Source organism: Dendrobates tinctorius, unplaced genomic scaffold (genome assembly GCF_039654945.1).
Source record: "Dendrobates tinctorius isolate UK_male_01 unplaced genomic scaffold, ASM3965494v1 ptg000017l, whole genome shotgun sequence".
Lineage (NCBI taxonomy): Eukaryota > Metazoa > Chordata > Amphibia > Anura > Dendrobatidae > Dendrobates > Dendrobates tinctorius.
Window position 1 is genome coordinate 11,127,862 of NW_027361685.1, and position 25,526 is coordinate 11,153,387.

At 44.7% G+C, this 25,526-nt stretch overlaps 1 long non-coding RNA gene and 1 pseudogene across 1 annotated transcript; one reads left to right on the top strand and one right to left on the bottom strand.

Annotated features, from left to right (window-relative positions):
- Positions 1-25,526, bottom strand: part of LOC141082440 (uncharacterized) — a 90,961-nt pseudogene that overhangs the window by 44,404 nt on the left and 21,031 nt on the right.
- On the top strand, positions 8,362-10,821 carry LOC141082285 (uncharacterized). The gene is made up of 2 exons (XR_012230486.1): positions 8,362-8,755; positions 9,795-10,821. It is a non-coding gene; the product is annotated as an uncharacterized lncRNA (long non-coding RNA).

Below are 25,526 nucleotides of genomic sequence, written 5' to 3' on the forward strand. Positions count from 1 at the left end.
AAAATATGATTTTTTAATTGTATGGCTTTATGTTATAAACTTCTGTGAAGCCCATGGGGGTTCAAAGTTCTCACCACACATCTAGATAAGTTCCTTAGGGGGTCTAGTTTCCAAAATGGTGTCATTTGTGGTGGGGTTCCACTGTTTTGGTACATCAGGAGTTTTCCAAACGCGACATGGTGTCCGATCTCAATTCCAGCCAAAAACGTCAAATGGCGCTGCTTCCCTTCCGAGCTCTGCCATGCGCCCAAATAGTGGTTTACCCCCACATATGGGGTATCAGCGTACTCAGGACAAATTGCACAATAACTTTTAGGGTCCTGTTACCCTTGGAAAAATAAGAATTGAGGGTGAAAAGATCATTTTTGTGGAAAAAATATGATTTTTTAATTGTATGGCTTTATGTTAGAAACTTCTGTGAAGCCCATGGGGGTTCAAAGTTCTCACCACACATCTAGATAAGTTCCTTAGGGGGTCTAGTTTCCAAAATGGTGTCATTTGTGGGGGGTTTCCACTGTTTTGGTACATCAGGGGTTTTCCAAACGCGACATCGTGTCCGATCTCTATTCCAGCCAAAAACGTCAAATGGCGCTGCTTCCCTTCCGAGCTCTGCCATGCGCCCAAATAGTGGTTTACCCCCACATGTGGGGTATCAGCGTACTCAGGACAAATTGCACAATAACTTTTAGGGTCCTGTTACCCTTGGGAAAATAAAAATTGGGGTGAAAAGATCATTTTTGTTGAAAAAATATGATTTTTTAATTGTACCGCTGTACGTTATAAACTTCTGTAAAGCCCTTGTGGGTTCAACGTTCTCACCACATATCTAGATAAGTTCCTTGGGGGGTCTAGTTTCCAAAATGGGGTCACTTGTAGGGGGTTTCCACTGTTTAGGTACATCAGGGACTCTCCAAACGTGACATGGTGTCCAATCTGAATTCCAGCCAATTTTGCATTGAAAAAGTCAAACGGCGCTCCTTCCATTCTGAGCTCTGCCATGCGCCGAAACAGTCGTTCTCCCCCACATATCAGGTATCTGCGTACTCAGGACAAATTGCACAATAACTTTTGCAGTTCAATTTCTCCTGTTACCCTTGGTAAAATAAAAAAAATTGAACCTGAAGTATTTTTTTTATGAAAAAAAGTTAGATGTTCATTTTTTTTAAATATTCAAAAAAATTCCTGTGACGCACCTAAAGGGTTAATAAACTTCTTGAATGTGGTTTTGAGCACCTTAAGGGGTGCAGTTTTTAGAATGGTGTCACTTTTGGGTATTTTCTATCATATAGACCCCTCAAAGTGGCTTCAAATGTGATGTGGTCCGTAAAAATAAAATGGTGTTGTAAAAATGAGAAATCGCTGGTCAACTTTTAACCCTTATAACTTCCTAACAAAAAAAATTTTGGTTCCAAAATTGTGCTGATGTAAAGTAAACATGTGGGATATGTTAGTTATCAAGTTTTTTGTGTGCCGTATCTCTGTGATTTAAGGGCATAAAAATTCAAAGTTTGAAAATTGCGAAATTTTCAAAATTTTCGCCAAATTTCCGTTTTTCTCACAAATAAACGCAAGTTATTTGAATGAAATTTTACCACTAACATGAAGTACAATATGTCACGAGAAAACAATGTCAGAATCACCGGGATCCATGGAAGTGTTCCAGAGTTATGACCTCATAAAGGTACAGTGGTCAGAATTGTAAAAATTGGCCCGGTCATGAACGTGCAAACCACCCTTGGGGGTGAAGGGGTTAATGGAGACCATTTTGGTGCAGATACGATCTTTTGGTCATCCTTTATTGCATTTTAATGCAATGTTGCAGCAACCAAAAAAAAGTGATTCTTGTGTTTTGACCATTTTCTCGTTACGCCATTTAGCGATCTGGTTAATTCTTTTTTTATATTGATAGATTGGGCGATTCTGAACGCGGCTATAACAAATATGTGTATGTTTGATTTTTTTATTGTTTTATTTTGAAAAGGAGCGAAAGGGGGGTGATCTGAACTTTTATATTGTTTTTTATATTTTTAAAAACATTTCTTTTTTTACTTTTGGCATTGTGAAGACATACAGCATTGTATCTTAAATAACCAGACAGCTATTTTTTCGCAAATGAAGAATAATAGAATGTTATCTGTATGTTGGCTTTAAATTTAAGTGTTGATTTCTAGTGGGTCAAGAAAACAGACTTGTTGGTGTAAGTCGGTAATATTGACTTTTATTGTGCGCTTATCCTTGATCCCTAGTGATGATTGATTGCTGATATGCTAATTATGCATTGTGTTATGGAGCCAGTTTGTTGACTTCTAAAGCAGAGAGGGAAAAACTATGCAAATAGTTTAAATAATCAAGTAATGCTATAATAATCTCATCTCCATTCTTACCCTTTATGTAAATACTGAATGAGGGACACTTGTTAAGTGTAAAAATGGGTTACATGCCTCGGTATAAAGAGACTGAGAGAGAGAAACAGCCAGAGAGATTCTGCCAAGACATCTATACATCCAAAGGACAAGAGACAGGACAGCAGCCACAACATCATCACAAGGGACACAGATCTATCATTCTATAGAAAACAACCTAGGGGGTTTCAGCCTCGGTTGGAAGAATACAGATCTGCTCCACTGACCATCACTGAATCATGGATACATTTGGAGAAGCCAGATTGTGATCTTTGGAGCAACTGGCCTTGTATGGACTGTCATTGTCAAAGAAATGGTTAATCTTAGTTTCTAAAGTCCAGAAAAATAACTGAAAAATAACTTGCAACTCATGACACAATTTTAATTGTTATCATCTGTCTACGTGGTTAGGAGATTCTGCCAAGTGGTCAGTTCCAAAAATTCTCTCTTTTCTCAGAATAATGTCTAAAATGTCAAGGCTAAGTATTCTGGCCTATTAGTATTACCGGATGCAGTTCCACGAATTGTTAAATTGATATCAAGGAAGTGCCATACTCCCGTCATCCCCAATTAGACACATAATATATCATTTTGTCATATCTGTTATATAACTATTGTTTTTGCCAACTATCCACCATTTCGAAGTTGTTACACATCATTACGGAAGTATCCATATTTGTTCATTTCCTCTTTCTGATTCACTATAAAAGATCTACCCTGACCCTCCCAATAAAGGAGATTAACTTGAAAGACAAGCCACCTGTGTCTCTCTCTTTATTCTTCCACTCCTAGGATCCTAGGTAAGAGAAGCTCTAAATGAGTTTTACCCGAGGTTGGTGACCATAAGAAAAAATCCCGGCGCTGACAATTGGAGGCCCCAGCGAGATTGAATTCCCCTTTAACTATCAATTTGGACTGAAAAGGATTGCCTTGCTCTGTCGGGGGGAGAACAGAAAGGAGACCCGGGTACGTGAGCCATTTTGGCTCGCATCCTTTCTTGTCTCCCTAAGACAGGGTAGGTAGGTCAGTCTGTCTGGATCTTTGAATGGGAATCCCCTCGGGTAACAAAAATTAAGGTTTGTTTTATTTTTTTTTTTTATTTTATTTTTAAGTTTTTTTAATTTTTTTTGTTTGTTTTGTTTCTTTTGTTTCTTGGCTTTAATGTAGTTTGTATTGTTTGTGGTTGCATATTTGTATTTGTTTATCTGACTAAAAATACTAACCATCCTAACATCCTAATTTTGTGTGCTTAATTGTTATTGCAAAGCAAGACCGGATAGACCAAAAGACTGCTGAAATTGTGTGTTTGGATTATGGGAACAATTGTGTGTGAGTTGTATGTTGCATGCAGAATGCAGTCCTGATATTTGCTATATCTGTGTTGTGGGACACTAAGCTGCGCTGTTGATGTATGGAGACTAAAGGACGTGTGCTCAGTGTATAAAATAGTTTTCTTACTCAAAGAAGTAAGATAAAACTCTCCAGTTAGTTGCTACTTGGAAAAATTTACAGGAAGGTCCCGGGTAGGAGTTTGTAGTAAAGAGGGAGAATCACGTGAAGACAATCTATGTGAATATAAATATAAATGTTTTTTGTATGCAACCCGGCACTCAGATAGGACGCTAATTAGAGGATATAGTGAACCAAGCAAGAGTTTCTACAAATAGATGTGATTCATGTTTTCGTCCATTAGCACTAGAGCATTTTTTTGATAAGATGCGGGGAGCGGGAGAGTACAGAAGTACTGCGTGTATGGATGTGATTGAAGTGTCAGACAGATGCTTACTATGTGTGCACCATATGCTGTGTGATAAGGGTCTGTGTTCAGTCCACCAGTATAGGCGCAGAGTATATTCTTGTCATATGCATTGCTTAAAAGCTGGATAGGTGTATTGGACTCTAGATGGAAGCGATTTAGCAGAGAACATGATAAATGGATTAAGAAACATGGTTATGAGAAGCAAGTGGCCCCATGGATGAGAACAGCTGAGCAGCATGATCCATATTTTAATACTGATGACGAGAGGGAGTTTGCCCAGAATAGGAGAGGGAGAAATCAAATAGTGCAGGGATGAGCAGCAGCCCCTCCTTTACAGCGCAGTCTGTGTCCGCAGCTCCCTCCGCCCCTTTGAGTGAGAGTAGGGAAATCTCTCTTAGTGACTCAAATGTTACCAGTAGTTGCAGTCCTACAAGGGACAGAATCCAGTTGGTAAGTAGTAAAAGGATAAGAATTGGTTGATTGGTTGGTGTGAATCTGAAAACCCCACGTTATTGGAAGTCTGAGGAAAAGATTACTGGAGGAGTTGGCTGGTGGGCAGCCATAACGTGGCTTGGACCTGTGAGAGTGTATATATTGACTATAAATATTCATTTTAGAGTACCTCGAGATATCCCGGTCAATTGTGAGATAGCGAAGATTTGGAAGTGCAGGAGCCAGTTATTGCCCGGTGGCTTTGAGACACTTTGAGATGAATACTAGTCTGTGAAGTGTACGTGTTACATGTCATGTGAAAATTGTTTGCATTCGGTTACTATAGTAAAGTGTGAGAAGATTAAGATCTGATTGGTTTCTGGAAAGAATACATTTGACGCCAGTTGTTCCCCATCAGTACAAGAGAGTAAATAAGTTGTATAGAGTATTCTCTTGTCATGTAAAAAGTTGGTCATACATCTTAGAGACTAGATGGTACATGCCAAGGTGGCAAGATATGGTTTCACATGATTATTATTTTGATTTCTCTAAAACAGACTCAGGAATAGATTTGGCATGCTCAGAGTCTAGCGAGAATCCAGGTTCTGATTCTGCTGTATGAGGAGTATACAGCGCTTGTGTTTGGAACTGTGTTGTTGACAGTAATCTGTCTAATTGTTTGGGAGAGTATGTATCAGCATCAGGACAGAACAGAGAGCTGCGGTTCAGGTTATTGCTTTGATAGTGGGATTGCTGGCTATTGTAGTAGACCAGTGGGATCCCACTAATACATAACAGGGCTGAAGACAGGGGTCGCTACCCTTGACAGCTGTTATGGGTGCTGGGCACACCTGGTCAGGACAGACTACGGATCCGAGATATAAGATAAAGGACCTGCAGGATTATGAAGCAGTTAACGATACCGCTGACAATTTTTGAAAAGGCAGAAGTGCCAAGGAATGGATGATTGGATGCTGAGAGATACGAGTGTTTAAGTAAGGAGCATGCTGTATGGCATTGGGAAATGTGATTATGGTGTGCAAGTTGCAGAGTGGATCAGAACATCTGAATGATATGTTGTGTTTTAATACTAAGAATGATGACGTTATTACTAAGAAGTTATGATGAATGATGAAGTTAATACTAAATGTGATGACGTTAGAGAGAATGTATGTCAGGCAATCTGCAGCGTCTCCACACACAGGCTGCTCCCCCTTCACAAGATCAGTCTGTGCTTCCGCAGCTCCCTGCGCCCCTGTAGTAGCGGAGGGGATGAGACCGGCTCCCCCCTTAAGCAGCCCAAAGAGCGAAGTTATGTGCTGACAGGAGATTTCTGCAGCCTTAACATCTGTATAATTCTATACACCCCATCTCTGGTAGACCCTGGTGATATACCATCAGCCAGGGGTCCCATAGGTGCCAAACACGGGGGGGAGGACTGATCCCCATGTCTCCGCAGATGCAAACTAGCTGACTTGTATATGATGCTTCTCCTCTATACTTATTACCCTTGGGTTGCCACAGGGGTTCACAGACAGTTTCTCCACTCCGGTAAGAACAGCCCCAAGCAATTCCTACAGAGGGGAGAAATGAGGAAACATTTTACATTACACTTGCAGACAACCCCAGAGAAGCCAGATTTGTAAAAATATGTTACTGATAGGACTGAAGGAAGATCTGAGAACAGAAGTGATGAGAGTACGGCCAGAATGTATATACAATCCCTTCCCATGTTCAGGGGATAGAGGACCAGATTAACAATTGGAAAGTAAAGAAACAGCAGAAGGCGACTCCTGTTATGGTGAATACACCTCCGGATGCATTTAATAATGCAATAGTGAATGCTGTGAAAACTGTGGTCCAGGTGGCAGGTATAGGTATACATCACAGGGTAACAGTAGAGAGAGAAGAAAAGAAAAGATGGGATAACAAATCCAGAGAAGTGTAAACAAAAATAATGGTTCCCCCACGGGATGGTCCAATCACTATGACATAATTAAAATGTCCTCCTGGGAAACAAATGAAATATTTAATTGATACGGGGTGAGCCGTACTATAATATATAAGTAAAAGGATATGCCACAACAATTCAAACTCAGGATCTTTTGTTTACCACAATTCATGACAGGGGAAATGGTACAGGGATTAGGAGCAGGTGGAATAGATCATCCCTTGTATGAAACAGAACCTATGAATGTGTGAATAGCACATACTACATACTTGTGTGCATAATTACTAGTCAAAGATAAATGTCCTATAATCTTGATAGGTGCTGATATCCTGAGTACTATGAATGCAGTTTTTTTTTATTAAGTTTGGAAGAAAGGCATTACTGTTACAGGCCCGTTGTCTGAAGCAACCCTCTCACAAGGATGTTGCCAATTTAGCTAGATGGCGAGAAAAACTGCAACTGACCAATGTGAGGAAATAATGCATATGCTCGAGCAGATACCAGCTGCGGTATGGGTAAAGGATAAGACAGGTGTTTTTTTTTTTAGGATAGTACCAGTATTCATTAGATTGAAGCCAGAAACTGTACCAGTGCGTATTAGACGATATCCCCTGAGCAGAGAGATCAAACGGGTACTGTGTGTTTAATGGAAAAGGCTTCCTTGTTAATATTTTTGTACCATGAAGTATGTAAGGTCTAAAGAGGTAACTGCTAATAGCAAAGGAAAAAGTTGTTTTCTTAGGTCATTGCATTTCACTTCAGCTGAAACACATAACACCAGAAGAAAAAGCCATAAGCCAAGCAATGGAGCTCACTTCCATCTGCCACTGAGTATATTCCTGGGGCTGACCAGCTACTGTAGAGAAGCCATGCCAACTGACCCCGGAAGCAAAAGAGGGGTTCAAGAACTTGAAGTAGGCCATTCTCTCAGCCTCGGCTCTAGAAATCCCAAATTATGACCTCCACTTCCATTTGCTTTGTCATGAATTGGGGGGGGCATGCTAAGGGTATACTGTATTTTTAACATGGCTACTTGCCAATGTGCAAGAGACACCAATCCCTAATGTAGATCAAGAGTTTTATATAGATGTGTCACAGGTTTATCAAAATGAAGTACCTTATACAGGTTATTTATTCAATAGTTGATCAATATAAGGTGGTACAAAGTAAAGCTTTGCCTTCTAGGATGTCTACTTGAGAAGCTGAATTGAAAGCACTCGCTGACGTGTGTGTAATCGCTGAACATTTGACAGAAAATACTTTCACAGATAGCCGCTATGCATTTGGCATCTGCCATGATTATGGTCCCATATGGAAGAGCAGACAGTTTGTTGGTTCCTCTGGTAAGCCCATTAAAAATGCAGAATTGGTGGCCCAGCTCCTTAGAGCATTGGAGCTGCCTAAGAAAGTTGCTATAGTGAAAGTGCAAGCTCACACAAAGGAGCGCACTAAGGAAGCCGAAGGCAACAACCGAGCTGATATTGCAGCCAAGGCTGCTTTGTTCCCTCTTCCCGCAGGAACATACACTGTACAGGTGTCAGGGGAGGTGGATCTACAATTACTTCAGAACCTGCAAGATCAGGCCTCTGCACCAGAAAAGGAAGAGTGGCAAAGGCACGCAGGCGTGAAGGAAGAAGATGGATTGTGGAGAGCGGATGATAGGTATTGCTTGCCCAGGGCATTGTTCCCTATGGTGTGCTCCCTCTCCCATGGATTAACACTCCAATCCAAGGATGGAATGGTAAGCCAGGTAAAAGCAAGTTGGGTCGCACCAGGGTTCCATTATGCAGCTGCAAAATTCGTACAGGGGTGTGTAATCTGCGCATGCCACAATGTGGGAAAAACAGTAAAGGTGCCACTAAAGTGCACCCCGAGGCCATTGTACCCTTTTCAGCGACTGCAGATTGATTTCATTCAGCTTCCAAGGGAAGGCAACTATGAATATGTGCTGGTATGTGTGGATCTTTTCTCAAATTGGCCAGAAGCATGGCCTTGTGCTCATGCAAATGCACGTACTGTGGTTAAAAAGTTAATATCTGAAGTTGTTTGCAGATTTGGAGTACCAGAGGTAATCGAAAGTGACCGAGGTAGTCACTTTACGTCACAAGTGTGCCAAGGAATCACCCGAGCCTTAGGAATGGAGCATGGGATAGTGATGTGTCAAAATGATGGGCTAATAAATTTATCCAGTACCATAGCTATATTGCCCAGGTCAGAAATCTATCCAATTGCTGGATTTGTTCACATGCCCCAATTGCTGTAAAAACTATGCAATATTTTGTAACTCTATTGAGAGAGAGAGGCAGTTTACGTAGATGAAGAAACCAGAGAAGGTCAATATGGAGATGGAGCTGTTGAGATGTCTATAAGTATAAATACTGACCCAGAATGCTAGTCATTACGATATTATAGGGCAGTCACTACAGATTTAGACGACTCTTGGTGTCTTTACACTGCCACTACCAGGTTAGTTTCAATGACAATAGCTGTTCTTAATAAATTTCAGTTTATAAACATAGTATGTGGGAGTAATGCATATAGGTGGATTCCTAAAGGAGCTGAAGGTGCATGTACACTGGCTAGGTTAGAGCCGGCCACCTGGGTATGGAATGAGAATGATTTCCCTTATAAAAATGTCCCTGATCACATGATAGCAAAGCGTAGTGCACCCTCTCCCCAGCCACCCAAGCATTTAATGCACACTCCATGGTATCTTAAAAAACTGGGATGGTCCTCACTGGTCCGTTGGGAGTTATGTTCGGAACTCTAAGGAATGCTCAGATGATAGAGGAATTGGGTGATATCTTTGATAATGTGACTGAGTATTTATTTGATGCCATTAATGTAGGATCTGCTTATATGAGACAGCTCATTGTTATAACTAACCAACACTCTATGGTGCTCGACTATGTCACAGCATCTCAAGGGGGATTCTGTCAGGTAGTGGGACCCGCCTGCTGCCACTATATAGATCCATCCGGACTGATGAGAGTCACTCATGACATAGAACAAGCTAGGCTGATAAAGGAAGGAATACGGAAGGTTAATTCCCTGGAGGACCTGCCCCTCCCTGAACGGCTCGCATGGTTAAAGCCTTTGAATTTGTTTAAAGGGATAGGCGGATGGATATCAGGAATAATTCATTTTCTAATTCAAGCAGTCTTTGTAATATTGGTTATTGCAGTGATGATAAGATTATTTGTTTTACTCATAAAGAAAATTCTTGGTTCTAATTGTAAATATTTTCCAGGTAAACATAAAGCTAGAATCAATACTGACTCTGATATAAAGCAAACCCAAGTGATGACGACCTTCATAACCACCGTTCAGCGTGAATGTATATTCTGCAACAAGCAAACGTCAGTAGACCTGGCTGATTGTCTGCATTGTGGAAAACCGCTGGTCTGAGCAAAGACAAAGGCTCTACAAAGAACTACAACGATGAAGATTACATGCATTATGGACTTTAAATGATTAAATGATTAACACTTACCAATGAATAAAGATATAAAAAATGTATATATACATACTAATATATCAAAATATATGTTATAATATATCTTATTAACATGTTACACACAAAACAGACATAAACTCCCCTCAATAAAATCTGTATTCCTCTGAGATAGGGCAATAAATGAAAGAGAAGTAGGGAAAGGAGGTCTGATTCCCAGGTATAATCTGAATGGATACACAGCAGGACTGGTGTCCCATGATATACATAGGACAAGCCGTGTATTTTCTGAAGTAGGGTTATCTTGCAGGCCTTGGATAAAGGCAAGGATAGATAGAGGTAGGTAGACAGAATGATAAAAAGAGGGGAGTTGTCAAAGAAATGGTTAATCTTAGTTTCTAAAGTCCAGAAAAATAACTGAAAAATAACTTGCAACTCATGACACAATTTTAATTGTTATCATCTGTCTACGTGGTTAGGAGATTCTGCCAAGTGGTCAGTTCCAAAAATTCTCTCTTTTCTCAGAATAATGTCTAAAATGTCAAGGCCAAGTATTCTGGCCTATTAGTATTACCGGACGTAGTTCCACGAATTGTTAAATTGATATCAAGGAAGTGCCATACTCCCGTCATCCCCAATTAGACACATAATATATCATTTTGTCATATCTGTTATATAACTATTGTTTTTGCCAACTATCCACCATTTCGAAGTTGTTACACAACATTACGGAAGTATCCATATTTGTTCATTTCCTCTTTCTGATTCACTATAAAAGATCTACCCTGACCCTCCCAATAAAGGAGATTAACTTGAAAGACAAGCCACCTGTGTCTCTCTCTTTATTCTTCCACTTCTAGGATCCTAGGTAAGAGAAGCTCTAAATGAGCTTTACCCGAGGTTGGTGACCATAAGAAAAAATCCCGGCGCTGACACATCTTCCTATGTTTGTCGCTACCTCCTCTCTGTATGTGTGCCACGGCTGGGTAGTGACCCTGGAAGATCTGAAGTCACAGCAGCTATTATCCCAGTGGGTCAGTGGAGGGTGAGACTCTGTAATGTGCCCCATCTTGGGTACTGTGCGGGGACTGTTCTATGTGTTATCTGCCTGTTCTGTGGTAGAATAAAGCATTGCCCACACTGTCTTACCCTCACCCTGTGTTGTCTGAGTAGCGTTTTGCCCATGTTAAAAGGAGATCGGGAGTTCGGCAGGACGATCCCTAGTTCATGTGGTTTTGTCTAGCGGGCGGCGCTCATAGCATTCCAGCAGTGACAAGCATAGAGGTCTGCTGGAGACCACTGGTTATCATGCCAACCCATCGGTGACCCATGATCATGTGGTGGGGTCACCGATGGGTAGGATTTTTGATGCGCTTGCTGGAAGTGCGCATTAAATGTCGCTGTCAGAGGCTGTTAGGGGCAAATGGCAGATGTTCAAAACAGCTGACATGTGCCAGAAAAGATGTGGGCTCACCGCCGGAGCCCACATCAAAGAGAGGAAGTACATTTACACCTGATGTCGGAAAGGAGTTAAAGGGGATTGTTTTTACAGAGACAGAAGTGGTAATCAATCAGGCTGCCACGAGAAGTGGTGAGTTCTCCTTCAATGGAAGTCTTCAAACAGAGGCTGGACAGACATCTGACTGGGATGATTTAGCGAATCCTGCTTTGAGCAGGGGGTTGGACCAGATGGCCCAGGAGGTCCCTTCCAACTCTACGATTCTATGATTCTATGATTCTATGTATACATACAAATAATTACAAAAATACACAGCTTCTAATGGTAAATAGTATAGAGTTACCACAAGAAAATATAATTTGTGTAAACCATGTATAGATATAAAAATTCAGGCAAATGTCAAATGTAGCGCCATCTAGTGGCTATGTGCAAAAGTGCCATCATAGAGTAACATGTATCCTAAGAGAGCGTCACTATCAAGGTGGAGATGAGATAAGTGCACCGTATTTATTGAGTGTAAGATAAATCCATACATAGATATATGTAACCGGATTGTAGATCTATCACTGGATATCAGTGTATGAGGGGAATAGATCCTGTGCACTTATAGATGAATAGCTTATATAATGAGAGGACACAGAGCAAAGGGTATAAATAGTGAGAGAATAAAGAGCTGACAGCGCATTACATCCCTGGAATACAGATAGGAGATATAAAGTGCAGCCAGTGCTATATGGGATATCCCAGGAATACAGCACAGCCCATATAGTGTAAAGGAGGAACCATCCTAACAAGAGATGGGGATTACAGATCCTACAGACGACATGCCGGGAGTGTACAGAGAAAGATGGCAGATTCACCACTGTTCCCTCTTACTGGTGTTTCGCCACGTCAGCTTCCTCAGAGGGTACGGATAAGTGTTTCCAACACACCAAGGTCCTGCACTAATCCAGGCAAGGGGGGTAACTCTGGGGTAAAGTGGGGGTGTTCCTAAAGGAATTGGGGCTGTTCCCCGGTCACATCTTCCCCAGTGAAGCAGGAGGATCAGGATGAAAGCCTGTTGGTAAGACCAAGATGAATAATGCTGCATCTGGTAGCGATCAGTCAGGTAAAGTGAAAGTGAGGGGGGTCCGGAAACAAAACAATGCAGGTGAAAAGAGCCAAATGTGACCCCACCGAGTGACCAGTGAGAGTGCAACTGTGCAACGGGTAAGAAAAGAGAATAAACAGTGATATGGTAAAGATATAAAGAGAAAAGCAGCTTAATAACAGTGATGATAATAAAATCTATGGGAAGTGTTTGTGGTGAAGTGTATACACTCCTAGAAATGTTTCCTCTACAATATAGAGATATAAATGATCAGTATTAGGACGTGTAACAAAGAGGAATCTGTTATTTTATAGAGAGAATGTAATGAGCAATAAATGACGGGAATAATCGGGAATGACATTGTTATTAATAATATAATGAGATCCCAGCACCTGACACTTCCCGGGATATATGGGCTTATATTAGAATCCCAATTACCAACCGGAAAGATAAAAACAAAGGGAAAAGGGCGGAACAAAAAACAAGCCCCAAACACCTCATAACCCACAATGTAAGGGCAGAAAAATACCGGAAATATAAGTTTCTATTCACACTGCAATATTAGTCACCTGTGATCTGTGTCTCTCCCAGAAGAGAAGTCATCACAGCGTCATTCCCCGTAATAACCGTATAGAGGAGGAAATGATGGCGGAGAGAGCGTCCATTGTTAGAATAGTGGGGAGACACAGATGGGGTCCAATGCTCCTGACTGTCCGGATGTCTAGAGGATCGTCACCATCGGAGAGTAAAGTGCAGATCGGCGATCTTGTGACCGGTGTATTATGGGGAGATAAGAAACAAATAAGACACATTGAGTCAGAGAAACCTGTTTTTTGTAATAAAGAGTGTAGAGAACGAATTCCACCAAACCCCCTATAGGAAAGGGGAGAAGCGGAGAACTTCATCTACACCATTAGGATGTAAGGGATTTAATTGCCGGATCCATTTACTTTCTAATTGTGACCAGTAGTGATGGGCGTATCCCCCGATGACCGATATCGGTGGGTTCACCCGAGTTTTTTTGTAAAGTTTGATCTCAGGGCCGGAGATGACTCGAACTTGCGTCCGAACCCCGAGCTTGGACTTTACAGATATGGGACGGGGCAGGGGGCTGTAAAACAAAGCATACAATTAACAATAAACATTATAATTATACATACTGGTCCAGCGACGCGTCCTCCCGTCTCCCAACCGCATCTTGTTATGATGAGTCACCGAAGGAGGAAAAAACAAAATACTAGCTAAGTCCAGAAAAACCAGAGAGGTTGGCAGCTATCGGATTGCAGACCCCTGAACCTATCCACAACAACTAGCAGTAGCCGTGGGGGGTTCCTACGGTGCCCTAGACCCCTCGATCACAGCCAGAGAACTACATAGCCTAAAGACAGAAAGGGGAAAAACTAAACTGCCCCAGAGCAGACCCCAAAACAATAGGCAGCCCCCAACATATAATGACGGTGAAGCAAGATGAAAACACTAACACAGATAGAAAGATAGGTTGAGCAAATGATGGGGCCCAAGCTAACAAAATAGGACAGGATAGGAAAGCCGCTGTCTGCCATCCGCAAAAACCCTATCCAAAATGTGCCAACCGACTGATAGGAAAAAGAGGCCCTGAAGTCGCTAGGCTTCAAAAGACTATATCAGCACTCAGGTATATACTGAAGACAGAGCAAAAGATCAACAGATCAGAGACAAAAATGGAATTCAGCTCACCCCCGGCCGGGGATGGCAGAACTCCCAAAAAAACAAGGCAAAACAAAAACAAAACGGAAGTGTACAAAGCAGACCAGAAAAACTTAGCTTTGAGATGCAGGAATCAGACTGGTCTCCAAGAATCCAGCAGGATCACCAGCAAGGCAGAAGGGCGTCGGCTGCCTTATATCCAGTCCTCAATTCCAGCCACCCAGTCATCATCTAGCTGCCCAGGTGTTTGGTAATCAATCTCACTACCTTCCTTCACCAGAGGAGGGAGTTCATCAGACCTCAACGGTGAAGGGAAAAATGAACTCACAACAGTACCTCCCCCTTGAGGAGGGGTCACCGAACCCTCATCCATGCCACCAGGGCGATCTGGGTGAGCCCGATGATAGGCACGCACCAATCTTTCGGCATGAATATCAGAGGCAGAGACCCAGGAATTATCCTCCTGACCATAACCCTTCCACTTAACCAAATACTGGAGTCTCCGTCTAGCCAGACGGGAATCCAGTATCTTCTCTACCTCATATTCTATGTTACCTTCAACCAATACAGGGTTAGGAGGTGCCACCACAGGAACTACTGGTTCAACAAACCTCTTCAACAAGGACTTATGAAACACATTATGAATTTTAAATGTGACAGGAAGAGCCAACCGAAAGGAGACCGGATTAATAATCTCCAAAATCTCCAATAAATCTAGGCTTAAACTTAGGAGAAGCCACCTTCATAGCGATATTTTTTGATGACAACCAAACCATATCACCCACCTTAAACTGGGGACCAACGATCCTACGCAGGTTGGTAAACCGCTGGGCCTTTTCCTGGGAGAGAGACAACTTATCCACTACTTGGTCCCAGATCTGGTGCATTCTCTCCACCACAGTGTCAACACCTGGGCACGCAGAAGGCTCCACCTGCCCTGAAGAAAATTGAAGGTGAAACCCAAAGTTACAAAAAAAAGGTGATATCAAAGTGGCAGAACTAACTCTATTATTTAAAGCAAATTCGGCCAAGGGCAAAAATGAAACCCAATCATCCTGATCGGCAGAAATAAAACATCTCAAATACGACTCCAAAGTCTGGTTTGTTCTCTCCGTCTGCCCATTGGTCTGAGGGTGAAACGCAGAGGAGAAGGACAACTGAATTCCCAGCTTGGAACAGAAAGTCCTCCAAAATCTAGACACAAACTGAACTCCTCTGTCAGATACAATGTTCTCAGGAATCCCGTGCAAGCGAACCACCTGTTGCAAAAACAAGGGCACCAACTCAGAGGAAGATGGCAACTTAAGGAGTGGTACAAGATGGACCATCTTAGAGAATCTATCACAAATCACCCAAATAACAGTCATTCTCTGAGAGACAGGCATCTCAGAGATAAAATCCATTGAAATATGGGTCCATGGCCTCCTGGGCACCGGCAAAGGCATCAACAAGCCACTAGAGCGAGAGCAAGGTTTAGACTGCACAAAATTCCTGACATCATGAGACAAGGCGGGCCACCAAAAAGACCAACTCACCAGATCTCTAGTACCAAAAATACCTGGATGACCAGCCAATGCAGAGCAATGAACTTCAGACATCACTCTCTTCCTCCACTGGTCAGGAACATACAACTTTCCACTGGGACAACGCTCAGGTTTGTCCTCCTGAAACTCTTCCAGAGCACATCTCAAATCGGGCGGGATGGCAGAAAGAACTACCCCCTCACCTAAGATGGTAGCAGGCTTAGTCACAACAGGAGAATCGGCAAGGAAACTCCTAGAGAGGGCGTCTGCCTTGACATTCTTAGTGCCCGGAAGAAAAGAGACCACAAAATCAAAACGTGTGAAAAACAAGGCCCACCTAGCCTTTCTAGGATTCAAGCGCTTGGCCGACTCCAGGTAAATCAAATTCTTGTGGTCAGTAAGGACCACGACTTGGTGTTTGGCTCCCTCCAACCAATGTCTCCACTCCTCAAATGCCCATTTCATGGCCAACAGTTCCCGATTCCCCACATCATAGTTACGTTCGGATGGGGAGAACTTTCGGGAAAAGAAAGCACAAGGATTCATTTTAGATGTCACAGGATCTTTTTGGGACAACACCGCTCCTGCACCAATCTCAGAACCGTCCACCTCCACCTGAAACGGGAGTGAGACATCAGGTTGCCGCAAAACCGGAGCAGAAGTGAATCTTCGCTTCAGCTCCTGAAAGGATGAAACAGCCTCCGGAGACCAATTCAGCACATCAGCACCCTTCCTAGTCAAATCAGTCAATGGCTTGGCAATACCAGAAAAATTAGCTATAAATTTCCGATAAAAATTAGCAAAACCCAAAAACTTCTGGAGGGCCTTCAAAGAGGTGGGCTGAACCCAATCATAAATGGCCTGTACCTTGGCCGGGTCCATTTCAATAGTTGACGGAGACAAAATAAATCCCAAAAATGAAATCCTCTGTACCCCAAAAATGCATTTCGAACCCTTGACATACAGGGAATTCTCCATCAAAATCCGGAACACAGTCCGAACATGTTCCACATGAGAGTCCCAATTCTTGGAGAAGATCAAAATATCATCCAGATAGATAATCAAAAATGTATCCACAAAGTCTCGGAATATATCGTTCATGAAGCACTGGAAGACAGAAGGGGCATTAGTGAGCCCAAAAGGCATCACCAGGTACTCAAAATGTCCCTCCGGAGTATTAAACGCCGTCTTCCATTCATTCCCATGCTTAATGCGAATAAGATTATACGCCCCCCTGAGGTCAAGCTTGGTAAACCAGCAAGCACCTTTAACTCTGGAGAATAGATCAGAAATCAGGGGTAACGGATACTGATAGAGTTGAGCGAAACGGGTCGAAAAATTTCAAAAGTCGCCGACTTTTGGCAAAGTCGGGTTTCATGAAACGAAACCTGACCCTAGGATGAGGTCGGCCACGAGGTCGGCGACTTACGCGCCAAAGTCGCGTTTCAAAAGTTTGTTTTGCGCTCTTTTTCAGCCAATCAGGATCCACGGACACTGTGGGCAACGTGATGACATAGGCAGGGGTCACCACCATCTTTCAGAAGGGCATGCAAGTGATTGGCTTGCTTTGGTGGGCGTCACAGGGGGTATAAAAGGGCGTGCACGCCGACCGCCATCTTACTTCTGCCGATCTCAGTATAGGGAGAGGTTGCTGCTGATTCTGTAGGGAGAGCGTTAGGCAGGGAAGAAGACAAAAAAACTGCTTCTGCTGCTAGCGATTTGGCCTGCACAACACACCAGTCACTGTGTGTGCAGTGCAAGGGGAGGCTATATAGTGGTGTATCAGTGGTGTTGGTTGTTGGGCTGCCTTCTAAGGCTTCCTGACATTCCTGCATTGCTGTTTACCCACTGCTCCGCAAACTGCTTTTTTAAAAGCAATCCCAATTTTTTTTTTGTCCTGCTGAGAAGAAAAAAAAACTGCTTCTGCTGCTAGCAATTTGGCCTGCACAACACACCAGTCACTGTGTGTGCAGTGCAAGGGGAGGCTATATTGTGGTGTATCAGTGGTGTTGGTTGTTGGGCTGCCTTTTAAGGCTTCCTGACAGGCTGGCATTGCTGTTTACCCACTGCTCTGCAAACTGCTTTTTTAAAAGCAATCCAATCTCCCTTATCCTCTAGTCACTTTTGTCACAGCTGTGCCATCGAGCCTGTCACATAGCGCTCAGATATTCATTGGGCCTCACACAATCCAAAAGTGCCCAGTGTCCAAAAGTATGTGCAGAGATTCAAAATCTCCCTTATCCTCTAGTCACTTTTGTCACAGCTGTGCCATCGAGCCTGTCACATAGCGCTCAGATATTCATTGGGCCTCACACAATCCAAAAGTGTCCAGTGTCCAAAAGTGTGTGCAGAGATTCAAAATCTCCCTTATCCTCTAGTCACTTTTGTCACAGCTGTGCCATCGAGCCTGTCACATAGCGCTCAGATATTCATTGGGCCTCTCACAATCCAAAAGTGTCCAGTGTCCAAAAGTGTGTGCAGAGATTCAAAATCTCCCTTATCCTCTAGTCACTTTTGTCACAGCTGTGCCATCGAGCCTGTCACATAGCGCTCAGATATTCATTGGGCCTCACACAATCCAAAAGTGTCCAGTGTCCAAAAGTGTGTGCAGAGATTCAAAATCTCCCTTATCCTGTAGTCACTTTTGTCACAGCTGTGCCATCGAGCCTGTCACATAGCGCTCAGATATTCATTGGGCCTCACACAATCCAAAAGTGTCCAGTGTCCAAAAGTGTGTGCAGAGATTCAAAATCTCCCTTATCCTCTAGTCACTTTTGTCACAGCTGTGCCATCGAGCCTGTCACATAGCGCTCAGATATTCATTGGGCCTCACACAATCCAAAAGTGTCCAGTGTCCAAAAGTGTGTGCAGAGATTCAAAATCTCCCTTATCCTCTAGTCACTTTGGTCACAGCTGTGCCATCGAGCCTATCACATAGCGCTCAGATATTCATTGGGCCTCACACAATCCAAAAGTGTCCAGTGTCCAAAAGTGTGTGCAGAGATTCAAAATCTCCCTTATCCTCTAGTCACTTTTGTCACAGCTGTGCCATCGAGCCTGTCACATAGCGCTCAGATATTCATTGGGCCTCACACAATCCAAAAGTGTCCAGTGTCCAAAAGTGTGTGCAGAGATTCAAAATCTCCCTTATCCTCTAGTCACTTTGGTCACAGCTGTGCCATCGAGCCTGTCACATAGCGCTCAGATATTCATTGGGCCTCACACAATCCAAAAGTGTCCAGTGTCCAAAAGTGTATGCAGAGATTCAAAATCTCCCTTATCCTCTAGTCACTTTGGTCACAGCTGTGCCATCGAGCCTGTCACATAGCGCTCAGATATTCATTGGGCCTCACACAATCCAAAAGTGTCCAGTGTCCAAAAGTGTGTGCAGAGATTCAAAATCTCCCTTATCCTCTAGTCACTTTGGTCACAGCTGTGCCATCGAGCCTTTCACATAGCGCTCAGATATCAGTGGGCCTCACACAATCCAAAAGTGTCCAGTGTCCACAAGTGTGTGCAGAAATTCAAAATCTCCCCTGTCCTATAGACACCTTGTACCTTGTTTTACATTACTATATAGTTTGTTGGATTTTGTCTACATTTCTACCAAAAATGAGGAAGGCTGGTGGAAGAGGCTGTGGAATTGGGCGGGGGTTGGCAGCTGGTTATGATGGTGTTGGTGGTGGATCTGATGGTAGTGGCAAGAGCAAAATAGGACCGAATGCAGGAGGTGTTGAGCCTGCGTCATCGTCTGGCTACATAAGGCCTTGAACGCTTAGTTTTCTAGGAGTTGGCAAACCGCTTTTAAAGCCAGAGCATCAGGAAAAAGTTTTGTCTTACATTGCTGACTCAGCCTCCAGCTCTATCGCCTCCTCTTCTTCAGTTGTAAAAAGTAAAAGCACTGAGTCGTCATTGGAGGCTCATGTTCATGAACCACACCTTTCCTTGTGTCCTTCACCCCAGCCAAGATTGAAGGATGACGCAGGCCATACTTCTGATTACTCCATGGAGCTGTTTTCACATACCATGCCTGGATTATCAAGTGAAATGGTGAATTACCCAGGCCAAGATGAATCTGACATGGAGTGCACTGATGCACAGCCGCTGATGGATGATTCTGCTGGTACATTCACTCAGAGCACTACATTGTCCTCGCAGTGTACAGAGCCAGATTCTGACCATGATGAGACTCAGGTGCCCCTTCCCGCACACTATACCACCATACACGGTGACACAGAGGAAGGTGCACATGACATAGAAGAGGAGGTGATGGATGACCCAGTTGTTGACTCAGATTGGCATCCATTGGGGGAAGAGGGTGCTGCTTCCAATAGCTCAGATGAGGAGTATCCACAGCAGACATCGACATCGCAACAGCTATTATCTGGCAGGCCCGGAGCACTCCAAAGACAGGTTCCAAACATCAAAAGAGTTGCTGGACAGCTTGTCCAGAGGGTCAAAAGATCACAGCGTGCTAGGCCGCAAAATGTCTGCCAAAGTAGGAAGAGTGCAGTGTGGCACTTTTTTGAACAAAATCCTCATGATCAGGCCAAGGTTATCTGTAAGAAGTGCGCAAAAACCTTTAGCCGAGGGAAAAATCTGAAAAATTTGAATACCAGTTGCATGCTTAGACATTTAACCAGCATGCACTTGCAAGCGTGGACACAACACCAAACCTCAAGTGCCACATGTGCAACTGATCACAACGAAGGTAGTCAGCAACGCTACATTGTTTCCCCCACTGTAAGCCCACCGGTTAGCACAGCAGCAAATGTTGAGGTGTCGTTGCAAGGCCACAGCAGTCAGGGAATCCCACTGTTATATCAACGAAAGACTGATTCTAGGCCATCAGAAAGAACACCAACTCCATCACCATCATCAACCCTCTCTCAGTCCGCCCTGTCCACCACTACTTCCACCATATGCAGCTCTCAAGTCCAGCTCACCCTCCCAGACACTATGAGTAGGTCAAGAAAGTACTCAGTCTCTCATCCGCGTACACTGGGTTTGAACGCCCACATTGCCAAACTAATCTCGTTTGAGATGATGCCCTTTCGGTTGGTGGAAAGCACAGCTTTCCGCGAACTCATGGCCTATGCAGTACCACGCTATGACCTACCCAGTCGCCACTTCTTCTCTCGCAAAGCCATCCCAGCCCTCCACCATCATGTGAAAGACCGCATTGTCCATGCACTCAAGCAGTCAGTGAGCGGAAAGGTGCACCTCACAACTGATGCATGGTCCAGTCGGCATGGCCAGGGCCGTTACGTGTCCATCACTGCGCACTGGGTTAATGTGGTGGATGCAGGGTCCACAGGGGACAGCGGTGGTGGGACAGTGCTGCCTAACCCACGGTATAGGAAACAGTTGGCTGTATGCGTTCGACCCTCCTCCTCCTCCTCCTCCAGAAGCGAAAGCTCGTCCACAGAGCGCAGTCGTACGAGCACTCCATCTGCAGCTGCCACTGTTGCACACGATGTGTCCCCCTATCGAGCAGCTAGTGGAAAGCGTCAGCAGGCTGTGTTGCAGATGATGTGTTTGGGCAACAGACACACCGCCGAGGTGCTGGCCGAGTACTTGAAGCGACAAACTGAGTCATGGCTGGGCAGTGTACATCTTGAGGCAGGCAAGGTAGTTAGTGATAACGGCCGTAATTTTGTGGCAGCCATAGCCCTTTCAAAACTCAGCCATATACCTTGCTTGGTTCACACCTTGAACCTGGTGGTGCAGTGCTTCCTCAAAAATTATCCGGAGTTAACAGCCCTGCTCCAGAAGGTGCGAAGACTGTGCGCGCACATCCGCCGGTCGCCTGTACACTCCGTTCGTATGCAGAAGCTGCAGCGATTGCTCCACCTTCCCAACCACCGCCTCATTATCGACATTGCAACAAGGTGGAACTCCACCCTGCACATGGTGGAGCGGCTGTGCGAGCAGAGGCAGGCCATAATGCATTTGTGGGAGGATACACGGCCAGGCACTTTGAGAGCAGACATGGAGTTGACAGGTGTGCAGTGGTCGAAGCTGAAAGACCTCTGTAAAGTCCTTCAGTGTTTTGAGGAATGCACACGGCTGGTAAGCGCAGACGATGCCATCCTAAGCATGAGCATCCCACTTATGCGTCTGCTCATGCAAACTTTGACGCACCTTAAGGAGCAGGCGTCTGCAGCCAATGTTGATGAGGAGGGAATCCTTGATGACATTCAGCCATTGTCTGCTCAGGGACCTCTCCTGGACGAGGTGGAGGAAGAAGAGGAGGAGGAGGAGGAAGATGGGGATGATTACTTAGGGGAGGAGGATGCATCTCGTGGGGCAAGTGAAAATGTTGGCGTGGCAAGGTATGGTACAGGGTTTGTGCGTGACTGGAGGGATGTGGATTTGCCAGAAAGTGCTCCTCCAACCAGCACTCGCAGTGCATCATTGACACCGGGAACATTGGCCCACATGTCAGATTATGCCTTGCAGATCCTAAAAAGGGACCCACGCATTGCCAAAATGATGAACGATGACGACTACTGGTTGGCCAGCATCCTGGATCCACGCTATAAAGGCAAATTACAAAACATCATGTCACAGGAGAACCTTGACCTAATATTGGCTAATAAACAAGCAACTCTGGTAAATCGGTTGCTTGAGGCATTCCCAGCACACAGCAGCGGTGATGGTTCTCACACGAGCCGTACGGGCCGGGGGCAGCTTGGCAGAGGTGTTCATGGTGCACACAGCAGAAGTGGCGTTGGAGACAGGGGTTTCATGACAATGTTGTGGACTGATTTTTCAAGTACCGCTCACACAACTGGTAATACTGCATCGATGGAAAGTGACAGGAGACAGCAGTTGTCAACTATGGTTACAAACTACTTTTCCTCCCATATCGATGTTCTCCCACACAGGTCATTCCCCTTTGACTATTGGGCCGCTAAACTGGACACCTGGCCTGAATTGGCACAATATGCCTTACAGGAGCTCGCTTGTCCAGCTGCAAGTGTGCTATCGGAAAGAGTCTTCAGTGCAGCTGGATCAATCCTGACAGAAAAAAGGACCCGTCTGTCAACCCAAAATGTGGATGATCTAACCTTCATTAAAATGAACCACGCATGGGTTTCCAAGGATTTTGTCCCACCTTCCTCTGATGACACATAGGGTGACAGAAAAATGGCTTGCTTTGGTCCACCTCTTCCTGGGACTTGACCTATTTCACCTTTTGCATCAGCTGAATGTCCAACATCAACATATGCCACTTTCTAAAACTCCCTAACTGTGCTGCCTCCCCCCCCATGGCCGGAGTCACCACCTAGCACACGACACCGTGCGAGTGCCGTTGCCCTGGACAGGTGGGTAGGCCGACTCTTGGGAGCGGGCACTGGTACAGGGTCCTTCATAGAGCAATCAAGTGTCTCTGACGGTGGTGGTGCACACCCGCCGTCAGACACACCGCTGTACTATGAGGGGCCCAGTGCCAGTACCGACGCCCACGAGTGGGCCCCCCTTGCTTGGGCAGGGCCCCAGCATTTGCAATCTTTACCTCTCCCTGCTCCTCTGCTGTGTAGTCTGGGCCGTCAAATCCATACTGTGCCTGACACCGTCTGAGCCTGCCTCCTGAGACATATATTTTGAATGTGTACGCTATCCATACATGTTATCCGGGGATACGGTACCCTTTCTAACCTTTGTGCAATGACGTGCAATCCATACTGGGCCTAACACCGTCTGAGCCTGCCTCCTGAGACATATATTTTTAATGTGTACGCTATCCATACATGTTATCCGGGGATACGGTACCCTTTCTAACCTTTGTGCAATCACGTGCAATCCATACTGGGCCTAACACCGTCTGAGCCTGCCTCTTGAGACATATATTTTGAATGTGTACGCCATCCATACATGTTATCTGGGGATACGGTACCCTTTCTAACCTTTGTGCAATCACGTGCAATCCATACTGGGCCTAACACCGTCTGAGCCTGCCTCCTGAGACATATATTTTGAATGTGTACGCTATCCATACATGTTATCCGGGGATACGGTACCCTTTCTAACCTTTGTGCAATCACGTGCAATCCATACTGGGCCTAACACCGTCTGAGCCTGCCTCCTGAGACATATATTTTGAATGTGTACGCTATCCATACATGTTATCCGGGGATACGGTACCCTTTCTAACCTTTGTGCAATCACGTGCAATCCATACTGGGCCTAACACCGTCTGAGCCTGCCTCCTGAGACATATATTTTGAATGTGTACGCTATCCATACATGTTATCCGGGGATACGGTACCCTTTCTAACCTTTGTGCAATCACGTGCAATCCATACTGGGCCTAACACCATCTGAGCCTGCCTCCTGAGACATATATTTTGAATGTGTACGCTATCCATACATGTTATCCGGGGATACGGTACCCTTTCCAACCTTTGTGCAATCACGTGCAATCCATACTGGGCCTAACACCGTCTGAGTCTGCCTCCTGAGACATATATTTTGAATGTGTACGCTATCCATACATGTTATCCGGGGATACGGTACCCTTTCTAACTTTTGTGCAATCACGTGCAATCCATACTGGGCCTAACACCGTCTGACCCTGCCTCCTGATGTATAGACATATATTTTGAATGTGTACGCTATCCATACATGTTATCCGGGGATACGGTATCCTTTCTAACCTTTGTGCAATCACGTGCAATCCATACTGGGCCTAACACCGTCTGAGCCTGCCTCCTGAGACATATATTTTGAATGTGTACGCTATCCATACATGTTATCTGGGGATACGGTACCCTTTCTCACCTTTGTGCAATCACGTGTAATCCATACTGGGCGTGAGAACGGCTGGCGAGCTGTTAAGCAAGCTACAGCACCTGTGGTTTGCACACGTAAGTTTTTCATTTTTTCAGGAATGACGGTTAGGCCTAATTCCGGAACTGCGGTTGACCTGCACTTACTGGGAAATCATTGTTCGCGGGTAACAATTGTAATCAGTGATCCCCATCACTAACGTTGTTCAGCGGGTTATCTGCACCTGTAAGCGACAAACGCTGGCCTTTTCAGTGTAGCGCACATGCAGCCACGGACATGTAAGGGCATGACACACCAGTTATTGGCCAATCTCATGTGCCAGAGCCTCACGTGTCCCTCTAGTAAGCCGGACTCGGACCGCGGGGCATGACGGAGTCTCGTTCGTTAACGGAATTAAGCTTGCAATGTGTGCATCTGTTCTGTAGCTGGCATGGTTGAGGTTTCCCAGGTGGAGTCGAATTTAACCGTAGGCTCCACTCCTGGTGGTGCCCTTCTGGACATTCCTTTAAGGTTCAGCTTTGCAACCATACTGCCCACGTAAAACAAACACTTTGCCTTCATGAACGCTGTTTGGAGGGTCATGACTCGTGGGAATAAAGCCGCCCAATCAGTTAACCTGCTAGAGAGATCGTTCGTTGCTCCCAAGCATGACATCACACTCCCTAGGAGGAAGGTAATGCCACTGTGGCGACCGTACTCCTGGGGGCGACACAAGTGCACTGATGCCCAGCCACTGCTCGATGAATCTGCTGGTACATTGACCCAGACCACTACATTCCCCTCGCACGCTACACGACCTGAATCTGACCCTGATGAAACTCAGGTTACCCTTCCCATATACAGTTCCATCTTACACGGTGACAAAGAGGAAGCTGCAGATGAAAGTGCAGGTTCGGCCCACCCGCCATCAGACACACCACCGTACTATCAGGGGCCCTGTGCCAGTGCCGTCGCCAACGAGTGGGCCCCCCCCT